The sequence below is a fragment of the Neofelis nebulosa genome, chromosome 7, assembly GCF_028018385.1.
Source record: "Neofelis nebulosa isolate mNeoNeb1 chromosome 7, mNeoNeb1.pri, whole genome shotgun sequence".
Classification (NCBI taxonomy): domain Eukaryota; kingdom Metazoa; phylum Chordata; class Mammalia; order Carnivora; family Felidae; genus Neofelis; species Neofelis nebulosa.
The window spans coordinates 53719170-53737391 of NC_080788.1; the positions used below are offsets into that span (position 1 = coordinate 53719170).

At 40.2% G+C, this 18222-nt stretch overlaps 1 long non-coding RNA gene across 1 annotated transcript in view; it reads right to left on the minus strand.

The window, feature by feature from the left end:
• LOC131516573 (uncharacterized) overlaps window positions 1-18222 on the minus strand; it is a 127267-nt gene that overhangs the window by 71440 nt on the left and 37605 nt on the right. Inside the window, exon 3 of the long non-coding RNA XR_009264155.1 lies at window positions 15759-15880. This is a non-coding gene — a long non-coding RNA (uncharacterized LOC131516573). The remainder of the gene's footprint in view (window positions 1-15758; window positions 15881-18222) is intronic.

The following is an 18222-nucleotide window of genomic DNA, read 5'->3' on the forward strand; positions in this document are numbered from 1 at the left end:
GCTTTATGAGAAAATACTTTGACCACATACACAACTGGGGTTCCAGCTCATAGGGCAAACTGGAGATCAGTGGGAGGGAAGGGAAATAACAGAAGGATCCTCATTTTGGAGCAGCAGAGGCCTGGAGTCACATCAGACAAATTCCCAGAAATCCTTGGGGGAAGAGGAAACCATGACAGAGTGGCTATGACCCTGTGGGCTAGCTGGGGACACCTAATAAGGTGGTAATATCCAGACATTCCCATTCATGGGCCCTCATGGATTTCTCAGGCTGCTGAGGCCTGCAATTGCCCACCACAATGCTGCCATGGGAAAGCCTGTAGAGGCCCCTACAAGTGGGGACCTCAGAGGAGAGGCAGTCCACCATCACTGCCACCAAAGCTGCTCCCTCTTGGCTCTGACACCAGGTAGACTCCCCCACCCCATGCTTGTTCCCTCACCTGCTCACGGTGCCTTTCAATGACAAGGGACACCTGTCGGTAGTTCCCATGCACAGGCTCTCCCCTTCTGAGGCAGCAAGAAACCCCCAGAGAGCAGTATCCCCAGAATGCCCACCCTCCTGCCCCTCATCCAGCCATTCTCAGCTCAGCCTCAGCCTCCATCTTGTCCCAGACACATGGATAGCATTTCCTGTAATGGTGACAGTGGGCCTTGTGACCTGATGGAACATCTACTCTACACAAACCCCAAATGGTGGGCATTTATGACCTTGCCGACCCTCCAGGAGACTGGGGAATGCTCAAGTGGTAGCTGGACTCTCAGCAGGTCTGATCAGAGTAGCAGAGAGGTTTAGAGCAGGATGTGAGGTCAGACAGCCCTGACTGGAATTCTGGTTCTTCCACTTACCATCCGGTTTCTCAGGCAGGTTACTGCACCTCTCTGAGCCTCAGTCTCTTCATCTACAACATGGCTAGATTAGCCCCTTCTATGGAGGAGAAAGTGAGAGGGTGTGAGTAAAAGACTCAGCACCACACCTGGTACACAGGGAGTCCTCATTAAACATGAGAAGTGGTGGCTGCTGCTCTGGATAACTGCCAATGGTCTCATCCAGACGCTCATGGCAGTCGACCTTCTTCACTCAACTCCATCCAGTCTTGATTATCCTCTTGAACTCGGCTGAATCACACAACTTCAGAAATCCTGTGTCTCCATCACCCACAGGGAACAGCCACAGGCCTTATCATGTTCTTCTTCATGCCTTGTGTGTGCAATGTGGCCTCACTCCCTGTCCAGCTCACCTTTCCCTGTGCCCTCCTCCATAGGCATTTCACCCCTCCTACCCCCACTCCTGTTGACCCCCAGAGATGTCCTGTTCACTCTCAGTGCCTCTCCTTTGCGAAGATCTTCCTGCCCCATCAGCGGGAACCTATCATGCCCCGGTGGTCCTTCAGCACTAGCCTGGATCCTTTTCCCATAGCAGACTCTCACTGGGGCTGTGACACAGGCCTATGAGTCCCTCAGAGCAAGAAACATGGCCCAGGTAATCTCTGCACACTCCCCTGTGCCGAATCACAGTTGGGTGGGTGTTGTTGGCTTGAGGAAATGGAATAATTAGGTATTTGTCTAATTATTCCAGACATGTGCAAGTCTCTGTCCTCTACATTTTAGACCCAGCATTTTTGAAAAACAGAAATGGAGGGAGAGAGGCCAGATGCACACATTCCTGTGCTCCAACCAGCATTTTTGGACTAACCAGAGCCAGCCATGCCCCTCCACATCCCCCTGCACCACCCACACTGGCCAGCATAAGCACACTGCAGAGCCTCCACCGAGTTCCACGAGAAATTAATCACACACAGCATTTCACCACCTTTGCAGTTTTTCTGATGGCTATGGGGTCACAAGAAGTGGTCACACGCTGCTTCCAGCGCTTCCCTGGGAAAATCTGCGCTCGCAGACCCACCACCTACAGCTCTTCTGCAGCCCTCACCCAACCCAGCACCAGCCCTCAGGCCCCTTTGGCTTCCTCCTCATTTCCCCAGGCACTTAGAGGTCCCCATGGCTTTCTTGTCCTGAGCAACCTCTCCTTCCCAGAAGTTCTTGCCTCTGTCCCTGTGAATCCAAACCATCACTCTCTCTGTAGGGCCAAGGATTCTGATTATAGACATCCCCCCTGGAGTCCCAGCAAACAATGCAGGGAATGTTTGAAACCATGTACAACAAGGATGAGCACTGAGTTCTAGAGAATGGACATTCCTAGGGGGAGATAGAAAGGGTAGTAGAGCTTTGACTTAGCCATACTCTTTCATTTCTCTAAAGTGAGAGTCAAGTTCTTTTTTTTTTTTTTTCATTCAAGTTAGTTAACATGTAGTGCAGTATTTGTTTCAGGAGTAAAGTTAAGTGATTCATCACTTACATATAATATCCAGTGCTCATCACAAGTGCCCTCCTTAATGCCCATCACCCATTTAGCCCATCCCCCACCCACCTCCCCTGTAGCAAACCTCAGTTTGTTCTCTGTATTTAAGAGTCTCTTATGATTTGTCTCCCTCTCTATTTTTATCTTATTTTATTTTTCCTTCCCTTCCCTACATTCATCTGTTTTCTTAACTTCCACATGAGTGAAATCATATATTTGTCTTTCTCTGACTGACTCATTTCACCTACCATACTACACTCTAGTTTCATCCACATTGTTGCAAATGGCAAGGTTTTATTCTTTTTGATCACCGAGGAATATTCCAGTGTGTGTGTGTGTGTGTGTGTGTGTGTGTGTGTGTGTCTGTGTGTGTGTAGGTACACATACCACATCTCCTTTATCCATTCATCAGTCAATTAACATTAGGGCTCTTTTCATACTTTGGCTATTGTTGATAGCACTGCTATAAAAATTGGGGTGCATATGCCCCTTTGTATCAGCATTTTTGTATCCTTTAGATAAATACCTAGTAGAGCAATTGCCAGGTCATAGGGTAGTTCTATTTTTAATTTTTTGAGGAACCTCCATACTGTTTTCCAGGGTGGTTGCACCAGTTTGCATTCCCACCAGCAGTGCAAAAGGGTTCCCTTTCTCTGCAACCTTGCCAACATCTGTTGTTACCTGAGTTGTTAATTTTAGCCATTTTGACAGGTGTGAGGTGGTATCTCTCTGTGGTTTTGATTTTTATTTCCCTGATGATGAGTGATGTTGAGCATCTTTTCATGTGTCTGTTAGCCATCTGGATGTCTTCTTTGAAAAGTGTCTATTCATGTCTTCTACCCATTTCTTCACTGGATTATTTGTTTTCTGGGTGTTGAGTTTGGTCAGTTATTTATACATTTTGAATACTAACCCTTTATCAGATATGTCATTTTCAAATATCTTCTCCCATTCCCTCAGTTGCCTTTTAGGTTTGTTGATTGTTTCCTTCACTGTGCAGAAGCTTTTTATCTTGATGAGGTCCCAATAGTTCATTTTTGCTTGTGTTTCCCTTGGAGAGGCAGGGAGCTCTAAATCCAATGTGGCAAATAGGAAGAGTCTCTATGGATGACTATAATATTACTTGTATGTGTGTATTTCATAATTCAAAAAAAATGTTTAAAGACAAAGGCACTTGGGGATATAAGTACAACACACTTTAGGAACATAAGCCAATGAGCCCTCTGCTCATTCTTAGGGGTGGGGATCATTCTGGCATCAGCCAGTTGCCCCATATCAGCCCTTCAAAGGGCTCCCCACCCCTGCTCTTCCTCAGCCCACCCTGGGATCCCTGCTTCTGCTCCCCTCTGGGCTATGCCCCATCCACTTCTTGCCTCCTGGATCCCAAAATTCTCTCCTTCCAAGAACACACCTGGCCCAATCAGCCCCCAACTTCTTCCCCCAATCAGCACACCTTTGCCTTCCCTCCTAGTGGCCCTCAGGCTGCTTATCACTGCCAAGCCACAGGAACACATAGTGAAAATAACTAACAAAGGGAACACCTACAGAAGCTGTAAACAGTCCTTCAAATCTCATAGGAAGAACCACCCTAGGCTCCCTGGAACATAGTGTGGGCCAGCTGTGCCCTTCACTTGTGCACTGGTTTGGGAATGTACCTTGCTGGCCTTTTTAATTCCTGGGCTGGCATACTTGGTTCGCAGCCTCACTCGGGAAAGTGCAGCTGGAAGGATGAGGAGGAAGGTGAGGAGGAGCCATGGTGGGCACCAGCTCCACCAGCGCCAGTCAGGACCACTTCTCATGGGACCTCCTGGAGCTCATTATCTGTGTCCTGGTGAAGGAAGCCCCTCCTCGGAGCAGGTCCCAAACCAGAGGTGTTTCTGGGACTTGCTCTTCCGATCCCCTTGGTTCTCCTGATTCCTCTTCCTCTTTCTATAAAGTAGATAACAATCCTTCCCCATTTTGCTGACACCAAAAGGAGCTTTGGCTACATAATACACAAAATGGTGGGAAGGGCTTTTTTTTAATAGTTTAAAAATTTTTTGTAATGAAGAATAATTGGCATAGAGAAAAGTGTCTATATCACATGTGCTCAGCCCAATGAGTTTTTCCAAAGTGAACACACTTGTGAAACAAACACATAGGTCAAGAAGCACAAGCATGCCCCAGGAGCCCTGCCCATGACCTCTTCCAGGCACTACCCTCCACCCCAGGGGGAGCCCCATGCTGCCTTCTAACAGCACACGAGTTGTGCCTGTTTTGTACTTTTTGGAAGTGGAATCACACAGTATGAACTCGCTTGTGTCTGGCTTCTTTTGCTCGACATTATGCTTATGAGTTTCACCCATACTATTTCTTGTAGTTGTGGTTCTTTATTCTCATTGTTGTGTAGTATTCCATTGAGAAACTCAAGTACATTTTATTTATCTACCCTCCTGCTGACAGGCATTTAGGTAATTTCAGTTTGGGCTATTATGAATAATGCTATTTGGCAAGGAGGGACTTTTATATCATTATAAATAATTATAAATAAATAAATTAATATAATATCAATTTAACCCCTTAACAATTTTTAAGTGTACAGTACAGTATTGATAACTGTATGCATACTGTTGTAGAAGAGATCCCTAGGGCTTTTCTTTTTCTTCTTAATTTTTTTTAAGTTTATTTATTTGAGTGAGAGACAGTGAGAGGGGAAGGGCAGAGAGAGAGGGAGAGAAAGAGAATCCTTGGTAGGCTCTGCACCCTCAGTGTAAAGCCTGATGCAGGGCTTGAATTCAGGAACCATGAGATCATGACTTGAGCAGAAATCAAGAGTTGGATGCTGAACTGGCTGCACCACCCAAGTGCCCCTGGAACTTATTCATTTTGCATGATGAAACTAGATATCTATTGAACAACAATCCTCATTTCCTCCTCCCCTCAGCCCCTGGCAACCTCCATTTTACTTTTTAAGAGTTTGACTACTTTTGACACCTCATATAAGCAGAATCTGGCAGTATTTGTCTTTTTTGTGATTGGCTGATTTCACTTAGCATAATGTCCTCCAGGTTCGTACACTTTGTAGCATATGACAGGATTTCCTTCTTCAGGCTGAGTAAATACTCCAGTGAGTGAGTGAGTGAGTGAGTGAGTGTGTGTGTGTGTTCATACTACATCTTCTTTATCCACTCATCCACTGCTGGGTATTTAGGCTGCTTCCACATCTTAACTATTGTGAATAATGTTACAGTGAACATAGGTGTGCAAATATCTCTTCACAATTCTGTTTTCTATTCTTTTGGATATGGGCACAGAGGTAGGATTGCTGAATCACAGGAAAGTTCTATTTTTAGTTTTTTGAGAAATCTTCATTATGTTTTTATTTTTATTTATTTTTATTTTTTTTATTTTTTATTTTTTAATATATGAAATTTACCATTATGTTTTTAATTGCAGCATCATTTTATATTCCCACTAACAGCACACAAGCATTCCAATTTCTCTACATCCTCACCAACACTTGTTACTTTCTGGGTTTTGTTTTTATAGTGGCCATCAAGGAGATATCTCACTAAGGTTTTGATTTACTTTTCCCTGATGATTAGTGATGTTGAGCTTCTTTTCATGTTTGTTGGCCTTTCATCTATCTTTTTTGAAGAAATGTCTATTCAAGTCCTTTGCCCATGTTTTGTTTGTTATTGTTGTTTTTAAGTTGGAGGAGTTCCTTATATATTTTAGACATTAACACCTTATCAGGTATATGGTTTGCAAATATTTTCTCCAATTCTGTAGGTTGCCTTTTCACTTTGTTGATTGTTTCCTTTGCCATGCAGAAGATTTTAAGTTTGATGTTATCTCATTTTTCTATTTTTGTTTTGGTTATCTGTGCTTTTGGTTTCATATCCAAGGAATAATTGCCAATTCCATTTCATGAAGCTTTCCCTGTGTTTTCTTCTACAATATTTAGTCTCAGGTCTTACATTTAGGTCTTTAATCCACTTTGCTAATTTCTGTATATGATGTAAAAGAAGAGTCCATTTTCATTATTTTGCATGTGGTTCTCCAGTTTGCCCATCACCATTTGTTGAAGACACTATCCTTGCCCCATGATGCAGTCTCAGCACCCTTGTTGAAGACCATTTGGCCATATCTGCAACAGTTTATTTCTGGGCTCTCTTTCCTTTTCCATTGGTCTCAGTGTTAGTCTTTCTGCCAATACCATATTGTTTTGATCACTATAGTTTTGTAATATATTTTGAAATCAGGAAGCATGAGGCCTTTAGCTTTGTTCTTTCTGAAGATTGATTGTTTTGGCTATTCAGGATCATTTGAAATGCCATATGAAATTTAGGATTATTTTTCTATTGCTACCAAAAAAATTCCATTGTTATTTTGATAGGAATTTCACTGAATCTGAAGATTACTTGGGGTGAATATGAACATCAACACTATTAAGTCTCCCAACCCATTAACACAGGATGACTTTCCATTTATTTCTCTTCTTCCAATTAATTTCTTATCTTCTTTAATTTCTTTCAGCAACATTTTGTAGTTTTCAATGTATAAGTCTACTGCCTACTTGGTTAAGTTTATTACTAAGTATTTTATCCTTTTTATATAAATGGAATTGTTTTATTAATTTCCCTTCCAAACTGTTCATTGTTAGTGTATAGAAATGTTGATTTTTGAGTATTGATTTTGTATCCTGCAACTGTGCTGAATTCATTTATTAGTTCTAACGGGGTTTTTTTTGTATGTGGAATCTTTAGGGTTTTTTACATATAAGATCATGTCATCTATGAACAGAGATTATTTTACTTCTTCCTTTCCAGATTGGATGCATTTTTTTTTCTGGTCTAATTGTTCTAGCTAGGAGTAGAGAGATCTTTTTAAAGGCTTTGCCTGTATCCCTATAAGGCTGTCTTCCTCCCTTCCCTAAAGTCCCAGTATGATAAACTTGCTCTTTGGGTTAACTGACGTGCCAAAGTCACAGTTAATATTTGCTTAAGGCAAGAATTAGACCGACACCTATATGACCACAGAACTTACAGGCTCTTTTCATTTTCTCTTATGAGCTAAGAGATCTGTGATTATTAAAATGACATGATTAAATTGAACAGGTAACACCCATTAACATACCAATGTAAATTCCTTTAGAAAAGGGAGCTCCAAGAGCTGGTCAGTATTGACATGATTGGAAGAGCAGAGAGGGAGCTAGAATTTGGGGACAGGCGGGACTGGGGTAGTAGATGCCCCTAGGCAAGGGGTGGAATGAAGGGAAATAGAGCTGATGGGGGGCTATGACTGAGGTGGCTCCCTGCTTCCCAAACTCCCACTTATGGGGTATCACTGGCATGAGTTTTATTTTATGCCAGTACCATCTGTACTATTGTTGACTCTGTTTTTCTAAAAATAAATACACTTTAAAAGGAAACTTTATATCTCTACTCTAAATCCCTACTATAATCATTTCCCACAAATAGAATGTAGCTATAGAAAATAAATACAATGAAAACAATAACATGTTGTGAAATTCTAACTAAATAGTTGTCTACTAAAGGATGTCATCCTGGGGCCTATTTTTTGGTTAAGGAGTGAGATTAGCATGAGTTAGGGAGGTGTGGAAAACATTACCATCATGCTAAATTTCTCCTTGATACAATCAGAAAGATTAGGAAGCAATTAGAAAGGAAATAACTATCTCAACTTTTATTCAAAGTTATTTTATGTACCACCTAAAATTACCTCCCACACCTCCAATGGAATGTGTCCTAAAAGACATTCTTAGGTAGAGCATCAGGTTTTGTCTTGTTTTGAGGAAAGAGCCTAAAGCCCCACCCCAGAAAAGCCATGAGAAATGGGGGTTGTGGCTGAAAAAGGAATCTGGAGCATTTCTAGGAAGGTAACAGCATGGAAAGCCATTAGGGGCAGCAGGGATTGGAGCTTGAGAAACACAAGTATCTCCCATTCCCATGATTAGCTTTCCTAGAAGGGTCTGTGGGGAAAGCAAGAGCCATTTGAAGGTTAGAGACAAGAACAAGAGCTAGCAGATTCTGCTAAGAATTCTTGGCTTCAGTTCTCTCCTCCCTCTTCACTCTTCTTCCCTCTTCCTTTTTTCATCTCATCTTTCTTTCTCTCTCTTGCTTCATTCTCCTTCCCACTGATTATAGCCTACCTACTACTGTGCATGAAGTAGCTAAATAGGAAGCACTTCAGCAAGTACAATCAAAGAAGATGGTTAATGGTTAATATTGGGGAAAGTAGAACCTAGAAGCCAGAAAAAAATAGCCTGAAATCTTGGCTCCTTAAAATGAAAACATTTCTTTCCGTGTAGCAAAAAATATGATTACAATTATGATAACATTTGACAACAAAAAACAACTGGAAAATATGTACAATGTAGGTAACAATCCAGAAGTTAATATCCCTATGATATAAAATAGAGCTCCTAGAAATCAACATGAAAATAAATAAGTAGGGGTGCCTGGGTGGATCAGTCAGTTAAGCATCTGACTTGATTTTGGTTCAGGCCATGATATCACAGTTTGTTGAGACAGAGCCCCCATGCCTGGCTCTGTGCTGACAGCAAGGAGCCTGCTTAGGATTCTCTCTCCCTCTCTCTCTCTCTCTCTGCCCCTCCCCCTGCTCACGAGCACTCGCTCTCACCTTCTCTCTCTCAAAACAAACATTTTTTTAAAAAAGAAAATAAATAGCTCAACAGAAAAATGAACTAAAGAAATAGACAAGACACTTTCAGAGTAAGAAATGCAAATGGCTAATACATGTAACGAAAAAAAAATGATCAGCCTCCCTAGTTATCAGAGCAATTGATATGAAACCTATCATATTGGGAACATGTAAAGACCTGATAATATCAAGTGGGAGTAGGGTTTAAAGAATAGAGCTCTTTCATACACTGTGCTTTGTTTTAACATCTTTAGAAGATAATCTTATAAGTCTATCAACATTTCAAATATATATATATATATGTGTATATATATACATATATATACATATATATATATATATATATATATACCCTTTGACTCAGATTCACTTTTAGAAATCTATCCTATGGAAATACACACACATTCAAGGATATCTGTACAAAGCTACTTGCTTCAATGTTATTGACAATAGTACACAGTTATAGGCATCCTTAATATCTACCAATAGAAAAGTGGTTATATACAGTACAGAATATCCATGCTATGGAATACTATGCATTCTACCAAAAGAATGAGGTAGAACTGTATGTAGTATAGATACTGTTGAGTGAAAACAGCAAGTTTCAGAAAATTGTATATAAATTCATACATATACCCAAAATGAGATCAAAGTATTTCCCTTAAAGAATAGTGAACTAGGGGCGCCTGGGTGGCTCAGTCAGTTAAGCATCCAACTTAAGCTCATAATCTTGTGGTTCATGAGTTTGAGCCCCAGTCGGGCTCTGTGCTGACAACTCAGAGTCTGGAGCCTGCTTCAGATTCTGTGTCTCCCTCTCTCTCTGTCCCTCCCCCGCTCATGCTCTGTCTCTCTCCCTCCCTCTAAAATAAATATTTTTTAAAAATAGTGAACAAAATGTATTTTATTTACTAACCAGTGCTAGGGCACCTGAGTGGCTCAGTCAGCTGAGCATCTGACTCTTGATTTTGGCTCAGGTCATGATCTCACAGTTTGTTAAGACGGAGTCCTACATCTCTCTCTGCACTGAGTGCATGGAGTCTGCTTGGGATTCTCTCTCCCTCTCTTTCTCTGCACCCCCCCCCAACATAAATAAATAAACTTAAAAAAATAATCAGTGTTTACATGGTTAATATTCTTCCACTTATCTACTTTTGCATATTCACGCTGTTTCAGCAGTTGTAGTGTCCGTTGAAACATTAATTGAACATCCCTTTTGAATTTGCCTTCAAATGGCCTATTATGTTAAATTTGATGATTTTGATGGTGCCAAATCATCTCCTTTCACATTTGTCCAATCTGGAGAATAACTAGCAGCCCTACAATGACAAGAGGGTCATAAACACTATTTGTTATATTTTTATCTCCAAAAATTGCGAAGTGATAAGTGATATGCTAAGCTGTATCCAGCTCAAAAGGTAAACTTCCCAAAGAACAGTAACCACCTAGGCCAAAACAAAATAGCTCACAGGGCCCTGAGGTGTCATAACCACTGAAGACTCTGGCTGCCTGCAAGGGAGGGTTCTCATAATAAGCATCGCCCACAGACTCTCCATCCCACCCATCTGTGTGAGCTGGTCCCATTCTCCAATCTATTCTTCCTCACCTCAAACACATAGGAAAAGATAGAGGGGGTCATCCAGATATGCCACTAGGGCTTATACTTGAGGAATGAGAATGAAAGGAGAGTGGGTTGATAGAGACTTTAGTTCATGTATAAACTTTTATGTCACTTAAATATTTTCAATAAATATCTACCAACTCCATTTAAAAAACATTTTCATGGACAGAACAACAGCACCCAGAAGAGTGATCTAACTAGCATTATGATAACCATGTTTCTGCCTAATGGGAGATCTCTTCTGCTTAAACTCAGAATAGAAGTTCCTCTTTTCACCAAACAAACCAAGTGCCAAGTCCCACCGTCAGCATCGTCACATCGTCAGCAGAACATGGCACACATTAAAGAGGTGGAGGAGCAAAATGGCAACGTCACAAATAAAGAAAAGGAAGCTACTGGAGATTAACAGATATCAAGCCACAAGCAGTTAGCAAAAAGCATATTTAAAGATGCAATCTCTTGTAAATACCAATAATGGAGGATGCACTTAAAAAGAACTTTGAGCAAGTAAAAGCAAATCATTTCTGATAGTAATTTCTACCATCCTTCTCTACATTCACTCCTTGCTGCTTTTACATGGTATTCATCGCAATTTAAAATTGTTGTAATAATTTGTCCATTTGCTTTTGGTTTGTCTCTCTCCCGCATACGAATGAATATAGGTCCACAGGAATTGGGCCCATATCTGTCAGTCACAGTCTCTGGCAAATAATAGATACTCAATTAATTTGTTGGATGAATGGATAGATGAATGAAAATAACAACAAAGATCTTTGTATATGGAAATAACAATCTCAGAACAATAAATTGTGAGACAAAAATAGAGTAGAAAACTCCTTAGAGATCAAAATACCTGCAGGACATAAGAAGAGAAACTTGGCAGATTATAGAGGTTTTCCACCAATTCCTTAGTAAAGAGGAAATTACAAATTAATACCTTAGCTTTACTGCCTTAATTAATACCTAAAACTCAACAAATTGTTGTATATATACATATGTCTAAGTTAAATGTAGTATAAACCACACAGATTTTTCAATTCATAATGTGAATTTGGTGTTTGGAAAGAGCATGGGTTTGGGGCTAGACCAATCTGGGTGTGAATTCCAGCCCCAACACTATGAAGGAGCATGTGTGGTCCTGATTTAAATAAACAGTGAGGAAATATTTATGAGAAAACTGGGGAGATTAGATCATCACTATTAGAAAGTGATGATGTTAGGGAGTTGCTCACTTGGACAGGTAGTGCTAACAGGACTGTGGTTACATTTTAAAAGGGCCCTTGTTTATGGAGCTATGCATTGTGGATGAAATAGTGTGATGGATGGGATTCACTTTAGAATAATTCAGGTGGAGCTGGCTAGGAGAATGGGTAAAACCAAATTAATGAATTGATGGCTGTTGCAGCTGGGTGTTGGCTGCACAGGACTTCATCATTCTATTCCCTCTGCTTACCTATAAATTTGAAAATTTTTCATAATCAGAAGTCAAAAAACAAACTGGTATTACCATAGGTTAGAATAATATACTAGTTACAGACATATAGATCAACAGAATAGGATAGAGATCCCAGAAATAAACCCACATTTATATGCTCAACTAATCCTATGGTAAAGGAGGCAAGAATATATAATGGGGAGAAAGACAGTCTTTTCAACAAATGGTGCTGGGAAAAATGGACAGCTACATGCAAAAGAATGAAAGTGAACTACTTTCTAACCCCACATACAAAAATAAACTCAAAATGGCCTAAAGACCTAAACCTGAGACCTGAAGCCATAAAAGTGTTAGAAGAGAACACAGGCAGTAATTTATCTGACATTAGCCATAGCAACATTTTTCTAGATACGTCTCCTAAAACAACATTAAAGTAAAAAGCTTCTGCACAGCAAAGGAAACCATCAACCAAACAAAAAGGCAACCTACTGACTGGCAGAAGATATTTGCAAATGATATATCTGACAAGAGGTTAATATCCAAAATACATAAATAATTCATACAACTCAACACCAAAAAAACAAACAATCCAATTAAAAAATGGGCTAAGGACCTGAATAGACATTTTTCCAAAGAAGATATACAGATGACCAACAGGCACATGATGATCACTAATCATCAGGGAAATGCAACTCAAAATGACAATGAGATATTACCTCACGCCTGTTAGAATAACTAAAATCAGGAAGACAAGAAATACCAATGTTAGCAAGGATATGGAGAAAAAGGAATGCTCATCACTGTTGGTGGGAATATAAATTGGTACAGCCACTATGGAAAACATTATGGAGGTTTCTCAAAAAATTAAAAATAGAAATACCATGGGGGGCACTTGGGTGTCTCAGTCGGTTAAGCATCCAACTATTGATTTTGGTTCACATCATGATCTCACGGTTCATGAGATCAAGCCCTGCATTGGCCTCTCAGCTGACAGTATGTAGCCTGCTTGGGATATTCTCTCTCTCTCTCTCTCTCTCTCTCTCTGTCCCTTCCCTGCTCTCTCTCTCTCTCTCTCTCTCTCTCTCTCTCAATCAAAATAAATAAATAAACTTAAAAAATTAGAAATACCATGTGGCTCAGTCAGTTGAGCGACTGATTCTTGATTTCAGCTCAAACCATGATCTCATGGTTTGTGGGGTCAAGACCCATGTCAGGTTCTGGAGTATTAGTGTGGAGCCTGCTTGAGATTCTCTCTCTCCTCTGTCTGCCCCTCCCCCTGTTTGCATGCTCTCTCTCTCTCAAAATAAATAAATAAACATTAAAAAAATACTATGTGATCCAATAATTCAACTACTGAGTATTAACCCAGGGAAACCAAAAACACTTGAAAAGATGCATGCATCTTTACATTTATTACAGGATTATTTACAATAGCCAAGACATGAAAGACATCAATAGGCGACTGGATAAGGAAAATGTACACGTGCACGCGCAATGGGATATTACACAGCCATAAAAAAGGATGAGATCGTGCCATTTGAGACAAGATGGATGGACCCAGAAGGTATAATGCTAAGTGAAATAAGTCAGATTGAGAAAGACAAAGATCATGTGATTTCACTCATAAATGGAATCTAAAAATGAATACACAAACAAAAAGCAGAATCAGAACTATGAATACAGAGAACAAACTGATGGTTGCCAGAAGAGATAGTGGTACAGAGATGGGCAAAATGGGTGAAGGGCAGTGGGAGATACAGGCCTCCACCTATGGAATAAGTAAGTCACAGGAATAAAAAGCAGAGCATAAGGAATACAGTTAATGATACTGTAATAGTGATGTAATAAGATAGACGGTCGCTACACTTATGGTGAACATAATCTAATACACAAACTTGTCAAATCACTAAATTGCACACATGAAACTAATTTAATATTGTGTGTCAACTATATTTAAAAAAATAATAACACACTCTGGGTAAATTTCAAACCTCTGTGCTTCAGTTTCCTTATCTATATAATATTAGGATAGTAGTAATAACTATGTCATAGGCCGCTATGAGGTTTAAACAATGTAATACAGATATCAAACATAACGGTGGCTGGAACATACGGCTCAAAAATATAACCAATTGTTGTGGCACCTGGGTGGCTCAGTTGGTTGAGTTGGACTCTGGATTTCAGTTCAGGTCATGATCCCAGGGTTGTGGGATCGAGCCCCATGTTGGGCTCTGTGCTGAGTGTGGAGCCTGCTTATGATTCTCTCCCTTTCTCTCTCTCTCTCTCTCTCTCTCTCTCTCTCTCTCTCTCTCTGCCTCTTTCCCCCCTCCCCTTCTACCCCTCTCCCCCACAGGTTTGTGTGTGCTCACTCTCTTCTGAGATAGAAAAAATTTTTTTAAGATTAGCACTGATTGATACTAATACTATTAGTGAAGGAGAGAGCATAGATAAATCTGAACACATATGTACCAAATGCTAACAATCTAGGTGGAGGGATCATGGGTAATTTTAATATCCTTTCTTTTGTTTAATTATATTTTCTGATACTTTTAACAGTGAATATGGATTACTTGTATGATAAAAATTAAGCTAGAATGCTGCCTCAAATCCTTTTATGGATGAAATATAATTATCTGATGAAAGTTTAATGAACATGAAATTGAATTAGTCATTAATTGAAAGCTAGCAGGCATCAAGGGAAGAACAAGTCACAGAAAGGAGGTGGGCCAGGTCCAGGGGAGTAGACAGTCTGGAAGAGTCGGGGAGTCCCTCAGAGAGGAAAGAGGCCTCTGAAAGCTCTCAAGTGCAGCCTGCCCTGCACAGCCGGCCTTTCTGCTTCCTCTTTCTTTTGCTTCATTACAGAGGTTGAGTCCTTGCCTAGCCTTTTTATTCTCAATACATTTTCTCCTTAGAAGACAGTAGCCTCTCAAAATAGCCTCAGTTGTCACTCTCCCAAGGACAACCCCCACACCACATCTCCAGTCCCCACTGCTGCCCAAGCTGTCTCCCAGGGCAATTTCAACTTAGCATGCTTGTTTCCACCTTAGATCTCAATGTATGTAGAGTGGCATGAATCCTCTCCCATATCCATGATGATGCTAATGACTGCCTTTCCAGCTCCACAAGGCCTCCGGTCTCCAGAGTGAAACACTCCCTCTCCTTCTGCCCTCACAGTTGATTCCATTTGACAATATCAACATAGTAAGACGTTATGTACCAGTCACTGGGGTTAGAAAGACGAAAAAAGATATGTGAGCTCTGCTCTCAAGAATCAAGTGCTTCTGCCAGTATTCCTGCCTGGAGTGTCATTTGATCATTTTTTCCCTCAGTAAACTCCTATTCACCCTTCAATGCCGAGTCAGATGTTACTTCTTTTATGACACTTTTTCCAACTTCTTCCTCTGAGGCCTTAGTTTGGAACCTGTTGCCTTGTATTATGATTCATTTCTGTGGAAGAGGCTGCTAATTGTCCCCCAGTACTTAGTATCTCCTTTTGTCTCAAAGCAATAGACTCTCTAAATCTTAGCATAAGAAATGACCTCCCAGAATAAAGATTACATTTCCCTGCCCCCCCTCCTTGCAGTTAGTTGTGGCAAACTGACCAAATTTCAGTCAATAGGATGTGAAATACAATGAGGTAGACAACCTCCAGGGAGAAACTCTGAGGAGAAACTTCTTACCCACGTCTTCCATCCATCTGACTGGAGCAAAGATGTAGTGAAAGCCATACTGGTTCAGGCAGATGAGGTCAACAACTGAGGAGCAGAGCCACTGCTGGAAAACTAGAATGCCTACTTCCAGCCTATTAAATAAAAGAGAAACAAATGATTTTATTTAAGCCACTGTTATTCTATGTCTCTGCAACAGGGAGCTAAACCTATTTCTTAAATAATAGACCTGCCTGATCCACACCCCCTGCCAAGGTTGTATATAATTCCTGAAAGTATTGCACACATGTAACTGGAGTCTCCAAACAAGAGGGAGAAAAGCATGAAGCAGATAAGATATTTGAGACGTAATTGTTGAGATGTTTCCAAAATGGGTGAAAAACCTCAAGCTATAGATTTAAGAAGGTATATCATCTCTAAATAAAGTAAATACAAAGAAGACCACACCTACATGTATCATAATAAAACTTCTGAAAAACAAGACAAAGAGAATATCTCAAAAGCAGTCAGGAAAAAAAAAGACACATTTATTTGCCCAATGCTTGGCACAGAGCAAGACCTTCAAAAATATTTGTTTAATAAATGAATTATGGCCTGGGTGGGTGTTTGATAGATTAAGATCATCTTGTTGCCCAACATGCTCTAGTGGAAACAGCACTGGAATGGGTATCAGGAGACCTGATTTCTAATTCCAGCTCTGCCTTAATTAGCAGGATGAAACTAGACAACCACTTCCCCTCCAGACCTCTGCTTCCTTGCTATAAAGTGAGGGAGCCAGATTTCTGTTCCTGAGAAAGGCGGAGTAACTTGTGACCAGCCCTCCCACTGAGAACATCTCAAAAAGCTAGATGAGATACAAAAGGCAAGGAAGGAAGGAAGGAAGGAAAAGAAAGAAAGGAAGAAAGAAACAAAGAAAGAATGAGAGGAAGGAAGGAAGGAAGGAAGAAGGGAGGGAGGGAGGGAGGGAGGGAGGGAGGGAGGGAGGGAGGGAGGGAGAAAGTAAAAGGTGTTGGAGAGAGACCTTGGCAGGCAGGACTTGAGGAAACAGAATCTCAGACAGAAGAAAACCAAGTGAAGTGATTGAGTTGAATGCTCTGCCAGCACTTTGTCCCATAACGTTCTTGCTGATTCATAGTTTAAGGCAAGTGGATACGAAGCCAAGCAGAAAGAGGAACCTAAGAGTTTAGTGAGCTAACCTTGGCTCTCAGCAGCTGCACAAGGTTGAGGAGACAAAAATTAGAGCATGTCTAAAACAGTTCCCTTGCCCTGGAAGCTATAAAAGTTCTAATTTGAAGTAAAATCTAATAAGTCATAGATGTGCATTATAACCTGAGGTAACCACTAAGAGAATGCATAATAACAAGCTAATAGAAGAGGAAATGAATGATAAAAAAAAAAGTATTTGATTTATCCATAATCTATGGAGACAGAATGCACACTTGTCTTAACTAGGGAAGAGGAGAGGGGGAAATGGGCAGTGACTGCTTAGGGGGCATGGGGTTTCCTTTGGAGGTGATGAGAATGCTTTGGAACTAGAGATAGAGGAATGGTGGTTGCACAACATTGTGAATGTACTAAGTTAACTTTAAAGTGGTTAATTTTATGTTACATTAATTTCACTTCAATAAAAATTTTAAAATACAAAAATGTTCAAAATAGTTGATTTAACTGACAGAAGGCAGGAAAAAAAAGAAAAAGGACTACAGAACAGATGGGACAAAAGAAAATAAGAAAAGTAAGATGGTAAAATTAAACCCACTGAATCAATAATTATATGAAATGTAAATGGCCTAATAGGTCAATCAAAAGACAGAAATTATCAGAAACCCAACAATATACTGCTTTTAAAAGACACACCTTAAATATCAGGGTACAAGTAGGTCAAATGAAGGAAGGAAAAAAAGATATGCCATATAAGCCTAAACCTAAGGAAAACAGGAGAGCTGAACTAATACCAAAGTAAACTTTGAGGCAAGAAGCATTACTAGAGATAAAGAGGAACAACTAATATGATAAAAATTCAGTCCACCAGGAGGCCATAGCAATTCTAAATTCAATTGCATTTCATAGCACGACTTCAAAAATATGAAGCAAAACTTGGCAGAATTTAAAAATATGTATGCACTCTAGAGTCATGATGGAAGGTTTAATATGCCTCTCAGTAACTGATAGAACAAACAGGAAAAATCACAAAAATATCCCAGATTTGAACACTATAATATGTAACTTGATCTAATTAGCTTACAATGAATGTTGCACCCAACAACAGTAAGACACACATTTCTCTAAGTTTACCAAAGTTTTACATGTACCAAAATTGATCGTCCATGGGGCCATAAAGCAAGTCTTGACACAATCCAAAGAAGTGAAACCATACAGAGTATGTTCTCTGACCACAGTAGAATTAAGCTAAAATCAATAACAAAAAGATAACAAGAAAATCCCCAGCTGCTTGAAAATTAAGTGACATGCTTCT